This window comes from Mus caroli, chromosome 11, assembly GCF_900094665.2.
Source record: "Mus caroli chromosome 11, CAROLI_EIJ_v1.1, whole genome shotgun sequence".
In the NCBI taxonomy this organism is placed as follows: Eukaryota; Metazoa; Chordata; class Mammalia; order Rodentia; family Muridae; genus Mus; species Mus caroli.
Window position 1 is genome coordinate 94,776,518 of NC_034580.1, and position 8,287 is coordinate 94,784,804.

The 8,287-nt window shown below is 48.2% G+C and overlaps 1 protein-coding gene across 2 annotated transcripts in view; it reads left to right on the forward strand.

Moving 5' to 3' along the window:
• The first annotated feature begins 3,248 nt into the window (after positions 1–3,248).
• Positions 3,249–8,287, forward strand: part of Wipf2 (WAS/WASL interacting protein family member 2) — a 41,953-nt gene continuing 36,914 nt past the window's right edge. Inside the window, exon 1 of one of the 2 annotated variants that reach the window (XM_029483900.1) lies at positions 3,249–3,382. The gene's annotated coding sequence lies outside the window, so the exon portion shown is untranslated. Of the gene's footprint in view, positions 3,459–8,287 lie in introns of both variants that reach the window. The other variant, XM_021177685.2, reaches the window with a different exon arrangement.

An 8,287-nucleotide genomic window follows, 5' to 3' on the forward strand; every position in this document is an offset into this window, starting at 1 on the left:
CTGGGAATTGAACTCAGGACCTTCGAAAGAGCAGCCAGTGCTCTTAACTGCTGAGCCATCTCTCCAGCCCCCTCTATTTGTATTTTTAAAAACACAATTATAGTTGGGCATGGTGGTGGATGCTTTTAATTCCAGCAGTCCAGAGGCAGAGACAGACAGATCTCTATTAGTTTGAGGCCAGTCTGGTCTACATAGCAAGTTCCAGAGCAGCCAGAGCTACATAGTGAGACCCTGTTTCCAAATAAATAAGCACACACATAAATAATAAAACCAGCAATCATGGGGCTGGAGAGATGGCTCAGTAGTTATGAACACTTATTTCTATTATAGAAGATACCGGTTCAATTCCTAGCACCAACATGGTGGCTTACAGCCATCTGCAACTCTGATTCTAGGAGATCAAACACCTTCCTCTGACCTCCAAGGGTACCAGGCCCACACGAGGTACACATACTTATGTGCAGGCAAAACACTCATACACATACTAATAACTCATTTACAGAAGGAAGAAAAAGAGGAGGAGGGGGAGGAAGAAGAGGAGGAGGATGGTCCAGAGCCACCAAGCATTGAAAGCACAAAATCTGAAGACCCTAGCCCATTCCTATAGACTTTATGTAGAAAATGGGAGATAGAGTCTTGGCTTCTTTCTTCATAAAGCTTGTTATTGATATTTCCCTAAGTGAGATGTCCCTGTATTCACCCTAGTGGCTGCTCTTTGACACAGGTTGAACAAGAGAGCAGGGGATTATTTTAGCTATATTGGGCAGAGAATACCCTCAGGAGAGGGGACACTGAAGCAAGGGCTTGGACAACAAGCATGAGACAAAGATAACCATTTCAAGGGCCTTGAGAGGGAACTTCACGGTATGAAGGGGGGACTTCACGATATGAAGGGATTGAAAGTGGGTCCACTGCAGGAAAGGATTGAGGGAGCCAGTGGGGTCAAGGACACCACAAGAAAACCTACAGAGCCACTTCACGTGGGCCCATAGGGGGCTCACAGAAACTGAACCATCAACCAAAGAGCATGCATGGGCCGGACCTAGGCCCCCTACACATATATAGCAGTTGTGTAGCTTGGTCTTCCATGGGCTCCCTAACAATTGGCGGGGGCTGTCTCTGACTGTTGCCTGACTTTGGGTCCCTTTCCCGTAGCTAGCCATCCTTGTCTGGCCTCAGTGGGAGAGGATGCACTTAGTCCTGCTGGGAGTTGATGTGCCAAGGAGGGTTGGTTCTCATAGGGTACCAAGTTCTTTGAGGAGAAGGAAAGGGGGAGGGGGAGGGTCATGTGAGGGTAGGCCTGGGAGGAGGGGAGGGAGGGGGGATGTGATCAGGATGTAACGTGAATAAATAAATGAAAAAAAAAAACAAAACATAACTAAAAAGAAATTTAAAAAAGAAGAAGGAAGGAAGAAAGTAGGTCTACATATCGTTGAGCAACCGAAGACAGGACAGGTCAGGAGATGAAGGAAAGAGTTCAGAAGCTCTAGTAAACAGTGCAGATTCACTGCATTTTTCGTCCAGCCACCCCATTATCAGATATTCATGACATAGCTATCTGAGCATCTTTACCTTTGCATCCACTGATCATGCCTGGCACGTGTTCCGTTCCCTGCCTTCACCAATTAGTAACAAAATCCTATTCACCTTTTTTCCTTCCTCCTCTTCCTCCTCCTTCTTTTCCTTCTTCTTCTTCCTCCTCCTCCCCCTCTTCTTCTTTTTAAAAGATTTATTTATTGTATGGATGTAAGTACATTGTCACTGTCATCAGACACACCAGAAGTGGGCATCAGATCCCATTACAGATGGTTGTGAGCCACCATGTGGTTGCTGGGGATTGAACTCAGGACCTCTGGAAGAGCAATCAGTGTTCTTAACTGCTGAGCCATCTCTCCAGCCCCCTTCTTTTTCTTGTTTTGGTGTTCTGAGACAGAAGTTCTCTGTGTAGTCCTGGCTGTCCTGGAACTTGCTCTGTAGACCAGGGTGGCCTCCAGCTAAGAGATCTGCCTGCCTCTGCCTCCTCTGAGCTACGGAGCCTGGCAAAATTCTACTCATCTTGCAGGAGCTTAGTTCAAACCATTTACAAATCTCTTCTCATTCTTCAACAGGAATTCATCACTCCTGTGACATCCTGGCACATGTGATAACTCTAATCGCACACTGACTTGGATGTCAGCTGTCTGTTTACATGCCAGCCCTCATGAGCACCATACACCAGCATGATGAGCTCCCGGAGGGCAGAAGCTGTCTGCTTGAGTCACATCTGGAACCATCCCCAGATACAGAGCTCAATGAATGGCCCAAAGCAAATGTTCAATGTGACATTTAGCACTAGTGGGTGGGGCAGAACAGAGGGAAAACAAAAATAATAACAGGCTATGGCTTATCACATGCTTTCCCATTCATTCATTACCTGATGAGCCTTCAAGCACTGTGAGAAAGGACAAACACTATGAGGTAGCTGAGACCCACGAACACACAGTTAGCGAGTGGGGATTAAGTGCTAGCTGATATTGGTCTTTTACTTGAGGTTCAGCCCTGGTCACTGTGTTGACTGGATGGAGAAGCAGTGAGACATAGGGAAGCAATGGGGTTGCTTGGTGTGGTGGCGAGCTTTGTGTATGAAGTCGAGATCCTTAGTCATCGGCAACAGAGTTAAGCAATGGAAACCAGCAAGGGACAAGGACTCCCCCTCTCTCATCCAAGCACCTATAGAGGAGTTCACAACACCATGCCTCAGCCTACCGAGCTAGTTAAGTGGTTACAATGACCTAACCAATGACCTGCTAGCAGAAGCTCACCTCTCTGTTGCTATGACAACCAGAGCTTGTCTATTGGGCCTCTTCAAGGGTACTCTAGACCATATTAGGGCTTATGGTGTGTGTGTGTGTGTGTGTGCCTAGAATAAACACGAAAAAAAACCATACTTGAGATACATCAGTTAGCTCAGTGGTTCTCTACCTGCGCAATTTTAAAGGTCGAGATGCTCAGGCCGCATCCAACCAATTAAATAAGCATCTCGTGGACCGAACCCTGGCATCATTCGTTACCGAAAGCCTCGCAGGCAGCCCCAGTTGCAGTCCCAAGATGCAAACCGGGCTTCCAACTGCGGACTCGCGACCTTCTCAAGATGGTGGCGCTCCGCCCCCACGTGCGCCGGGGGAGGGCAGGCTTCCCTGGGCGCATGCGTCCCGCGGCCCTCGGCCCTCGGCTCCCTCCTCCTTTTTCCCCCGCCTCCATTTTGTTCGCGGACGCTGGGGACGGTGGGAGCGGATCCATTTCCGGGTTGGTAAAAGGGGCGGCGGCGAGCGAGCGAGCGAGCGAGCAAGAGAGAGAGCGAGCTTGCCGCGGGGCGAACGAGCAGGACTAACCCAGGACTGAGGTGACGGAGGATTCGCTCCCGGAGCAGCCCCCCGCCGGGTGGGAAAGACGCCGGGGCGGCTGAGCCCGCCGCTGAGGTGACCTGCGGACCTGAGTGGGAGGGAGAGCCGGGAAGGGGGGAATCGTGTGGGGGGGGAGGGGACGCCGGAGGAGGGGCCTGAGGCGGAGAGGGGGTCCTGGGGGCGGGGCCTGGAGACCCTGGAGAGGGGGCGTGGGCCATCCGAGTGTGGGGCGGCGGGGACCGACTGAGCAAGTGGGCAGGAGGGAGGCTTTTTGAGAGACAGGAAATTAGAGATCCTGAAGGGTTGGGTGAGGTGAGTAAGACTGGCAACTCTGGGTGAGGTAGGAGGGGAGCCGTGCGCGGAGGGGGAAATGGGGAAGGGAGGACCTGTTGGGGAAAGGTAATTATTGGCAGGCTGCTCTGGAGTTGAGGAGGATCGGTGTGACGTTTCGGGATTGATCTGGGTGAGGAGGAGGATTGAGAGCGAAGGTGTTTACACTGGGGGGAGATGTTGAGAGTGTGGGATGAGAGGGAGTCGGAGTGATGTTCTGAGATGCTCTTGGAAGCACCTGCAGTTGAAGGATCCCTGTTGGAGCGGTGTGAAATGAGGGAAGACGAAAATCTGAAGGCACTCGCTAGACGTAGGCTGAGTGTGCGGTCGAGTTACTGATTAGGAAGGCATATTCTGGAAGGATAATATTGAAACGAGGAGCTGGAGGAAGCTGGTGTGCACTGGAATCTACCTCTGTCCCCGCTTCTGCTGGCGTTTAAATCCTGAGCCACCTGCTACATCCGATCCCTGAAATTCTTTTTTCTTTTTCTTTTCTTTATTTCTTTTTCTTTTTCTTTTCTTTCTTTCTTTCTTTATTTTTTTTTTTTTGAGACACTTTGTCCGTGTAACCCTCACTGTCCTGGAACTCAGAGTCTGTAGACCAGATTGGCCCGGAACTCACAGTGATCCGCTGGCCTCTACCCCAGAGGGAGGCGTGGGCCACTACCACTGCCTGGCCCGGTGAACTATGTTTGACAGGGTTTCTCTCTGAAACAGCCCTGGCTGTTCTAGTGCTCACTCTGTAGACTAGGCTGGTCTTGAACTCACAGAGATCTGCTTGCCTCTGCCTCCTGAGTGCTGGGATTAAAGGTGTGTGCCACTACCACCCAGCTATCTTAATATATTTTTAAAAAGATTTATTTATTTTATTTTATGAATACATTGTTGATGTCTTCGGACACACCAGAAGACGGCATCAGATCCGATCCGTCACAGATGGTTGTGAGCCACCATGCGGTTGCTGGGAATTGAACTCAGGACCTTCAGAAGAGCAGACAGTGCTCTTAACTGCTGATCCTATTATCTTAATTTAAAAAAAAAAAAAGATTTATTGGGGGCTGGAGAGATGGCTCAGTGGTTAAGAGCACTGACTGCTCTTCCAGAGGTCCTGAGTTCAATTCCCAGCAACCACATGGTGGCTCACAACCATCTGTAATGAAATCTGATGTCCTCTTCTGGTGTGTCTGAAGACAACTACAATGTACTCACTATAAATAATAAATAAATAAAACTTTTTTTAAAAAAAGATTTATTTCTTTAATGTATATGAACATCGTGTCGATGACACACCAGAAGAGGGCATCAATTCAATTACAGATGGTTGTGAGCCACCATGTGGTTGCTGGGAATTGAACTCTTGATCTCTGGAAGGGCAGTCAGTGCTCTTAACCACTGAGCCATCTCTCCAGCTCCCCTGTATTTTTAATAGTCAAAATTTTTATGTTACTGTGTTGTTATCACCAAGAGGAGGTAGTGGCCTGTAGAGTCTGAAATGAATGAGTTCAGTGCACTGCCTTACTTTCTAACTACCCAAGCATCGTAGAGAGTTGAGCCATGTGCCTTGGCATGTGACCTTGCTGTCACTGGTTGGGACCATTCTGTAGACAGGATTGGATGCTTTCTTGTCACTCCTTTGAAATTCTGTTCTAGCTTTTTCTTTGGCTATAATACTCTGAACACTCGGCTGGTAAGTGAACATTGTTTAACCTAGAAGTGTTTCTGAAAGTCTTGGCATTTCTGAGGCCTGACGTGGATTTGCCAAAGATCAGGCAGTTTTAATTCTCTCTCACTCTTGATAGCAGAAACGGTGTTTACACTAGTTGGTGCTAAATACTTATGTGGACACAAAGGTGAGATTCAGGGGAGGGGAAGGGTACTAGGAAGAGAATAGTTGGTTTTTTTCCCCCCTGAGACAGGGTTTTTCTGTGTAGCCCTGGCTTGGAACTTACTCTGTAGACCAGGCTGGCCTTGAATTTATAGAAACCCACCTGCCTCTGCCTCCTAAGTGCTGGAATCAAAGGCATGTGTCTCTACTGCCCGGCCAGAATAGCTTTTTAAGTTTTACTTTGGACTATCATCACATGTTCTTGCTTGATCGTAGCCTCCCGATCTGCTCCCTGGCATACATACTTGAGTATGTTTTTCCTGTTGCCCTCAAGTAATTCTGAAGTCCATGGACGGCTGTTGAGGCTGTTCTAGCAAACTCTAGTTTTCATACTGACTCAGAGCGAGCTCCAGACAGCGAAGTGAATGTGTGTATTTAGAGACAAAAACTTGTGTAATACTGTGCTACAGGATTTCTTTGTGTAGCCTTGGCTGTCCTGGAACTTTTTCTGTCAACTAGGTTGGTCTTGAACTCGGAGATCCTCCTGCCTCTGCCTCCAGAGTACTAGGATTAAAGGCATGCGCCACCATTGCCAGGCTTCTTGGTTTACTTTTTTGTTGTTGTTGTTTTTTGTTTTCCCCCAAGACAGGGTTTCTCTGTGTAGCCCTGGCTGTCCTGGAACTTACTCTGTAGACCAGGCTGGCCTCGAACTCAGAAATCCGCCTGCCTCTGCCTCCCAAGTGCTGGGATTAAAGGCGTGCGCCACCACTGCCCAACTTTTGGGTTATTTTTAAGAGGGTTTTGCTCTAACGTGTAGAGACAGAGCTCTTGCGATGGCCTGTTCCTTTAGGACAGTGACTTTGAAGTTTTTCTGTCCTGTCACAGTTTCCCACTGCTCTGTTTCAGCTAGTCCTAAGTGGAAAGTGGCAGGCCACCCCCTCCTCCTCTGGTGGGCATCCTGTCTGTGTCACAGCTTGACGCCGCCAAAATGAAAGGATCCTTGACTGCTTCTAATGGGGACAGTGACAGAAGCTGAGCTGGGTTTCTTGAGCCAGAGAATGGATCCTGTCAAAGCAAAGAATAGTCGCAGAGACACAAACTGGGACCTCGACGCTGTGACTAACGCTTTGGCAACATGCATCCCTCTGCCAAATAACTTCTTTTCTTTAGGCGTGTGATTGTTGATCTCTTTCTCAAAGTAAGCTCTTGTTAACTATTCTTCACACAGCTCCCAAGCAGAAGCTGGCAGGATTCCGGCCGATTGACCGTCAGCCTCTTGGAGTATGCACTGGATTAGAGTGGATGGCGAGGTCTGTGCTGAAATGGAGGCTGCTGGTAGATTGCAAGGACTGCCCTGTAAGGACATAGAGGCAGAAGTCTTGCTGGATGCTTGGCAATCTTTTCTTCCAAATTCAAGTCTCTTTCTTATTCATCTGGTGATTGAATGCAGAATCATTACATTTGCCTGACTTTGCAAGAGCAGGGTGTGAGGAAGACAGTGTTTGAAGCTTACCCATGTGCTTATCCCCGAGTCTTGGGGCCAGAAGAACCTTGCAGGCTGAACTTAGGAACATTTCCACAGGTCTGCGTCGCCCTATGTTCTCAGTGTTTGGGGATAAAATTGGAGCTTCTTCATACGTGCTAGGCAAGTGCTCCACCACAGTCCTACACCTCCGGCCCCAGGAAGGCATTATCTTTGACAAGATACTGACAAATGTTAAGTAGAAGCCAGGTGTCGAGGTGCGTGCGGATAGTCCCAGCACTGGGGAGGCTGAGGATGCTGGTAGATTCAAGGCTACGGAGTAAGATCCCATCTTACATCACACAGGGGGTAATCTACAGAATTTAAAGATGTTAGAGGAAAAACTGCTGATAGGCATGTTAATGTCTAAGTCAGTCTTAACTAAGTTAAAAGTGTTGGCTTCACATGCAAGGAGATTCTGTGGAGGCATAGCGTGCTTAGATGGCTGAGGTAGGAATTGGCCTACCTGGCTTTTTAGGCTATTGGGTTGTATCCTCCCTGGTAAATAGCCTTTTGTTTTTCAGGAGATAAGTAGTTGAAGATAAGTTCATCTGTCCTGGATCTTGGGGTGGATGGTGATGTTTTCTTGACTGTGTGGCAAAAGCCCCAATAGCACTGGAGAGAATCCCAAAGGAATTCTCTTTTGTCTTTGAATCCAGACTTTTATTTCTCATCATTAGTGTATTTTTTAAAATAGTATATATTATTTTTGTATATATGCGTGGTGTGTGGGGGAGCAGAGAGAGGGGACAGGAGTATGTGCTGTGGCACTCGTGTCTTGGTCAGAGGATCACTGCTGGAGTGGGTTCTCCCCTCCCTTTTGCCTTTATGTTATGGGGACTGAAGTGAGGTTGCCAAGGTTTACCTGGCAAATGCCATTACCCCATTATCCATGGAGCCATGCCACCAGTCATAGACTAGTCTATCTTTAATACTAGGATTTGAAAACCTGGCATAGTGGCTAATGATGCATAGCTCAGTGGAAGAGCACTTGTCTACCCTAGCCAGAGGTAGGGTGAGTCCCCATCACCCCTCTCCCAAGGTGGGGAGAAAAAGCCAGTAGGTTTAGATAAGAAGATTTTTGACTCTGGTCTAGAGCTTTGACTTTTTTTTTGGAGGTGGGGGGTGGTTTCAAGACAGGGTTTCTCTGTGTAGCCCTGGCTGTCCTGGAACTCACTTTGTAGACCAGGCTGGCCTTGAACTCAGAAATCCGCCTGCCTCTGCCTC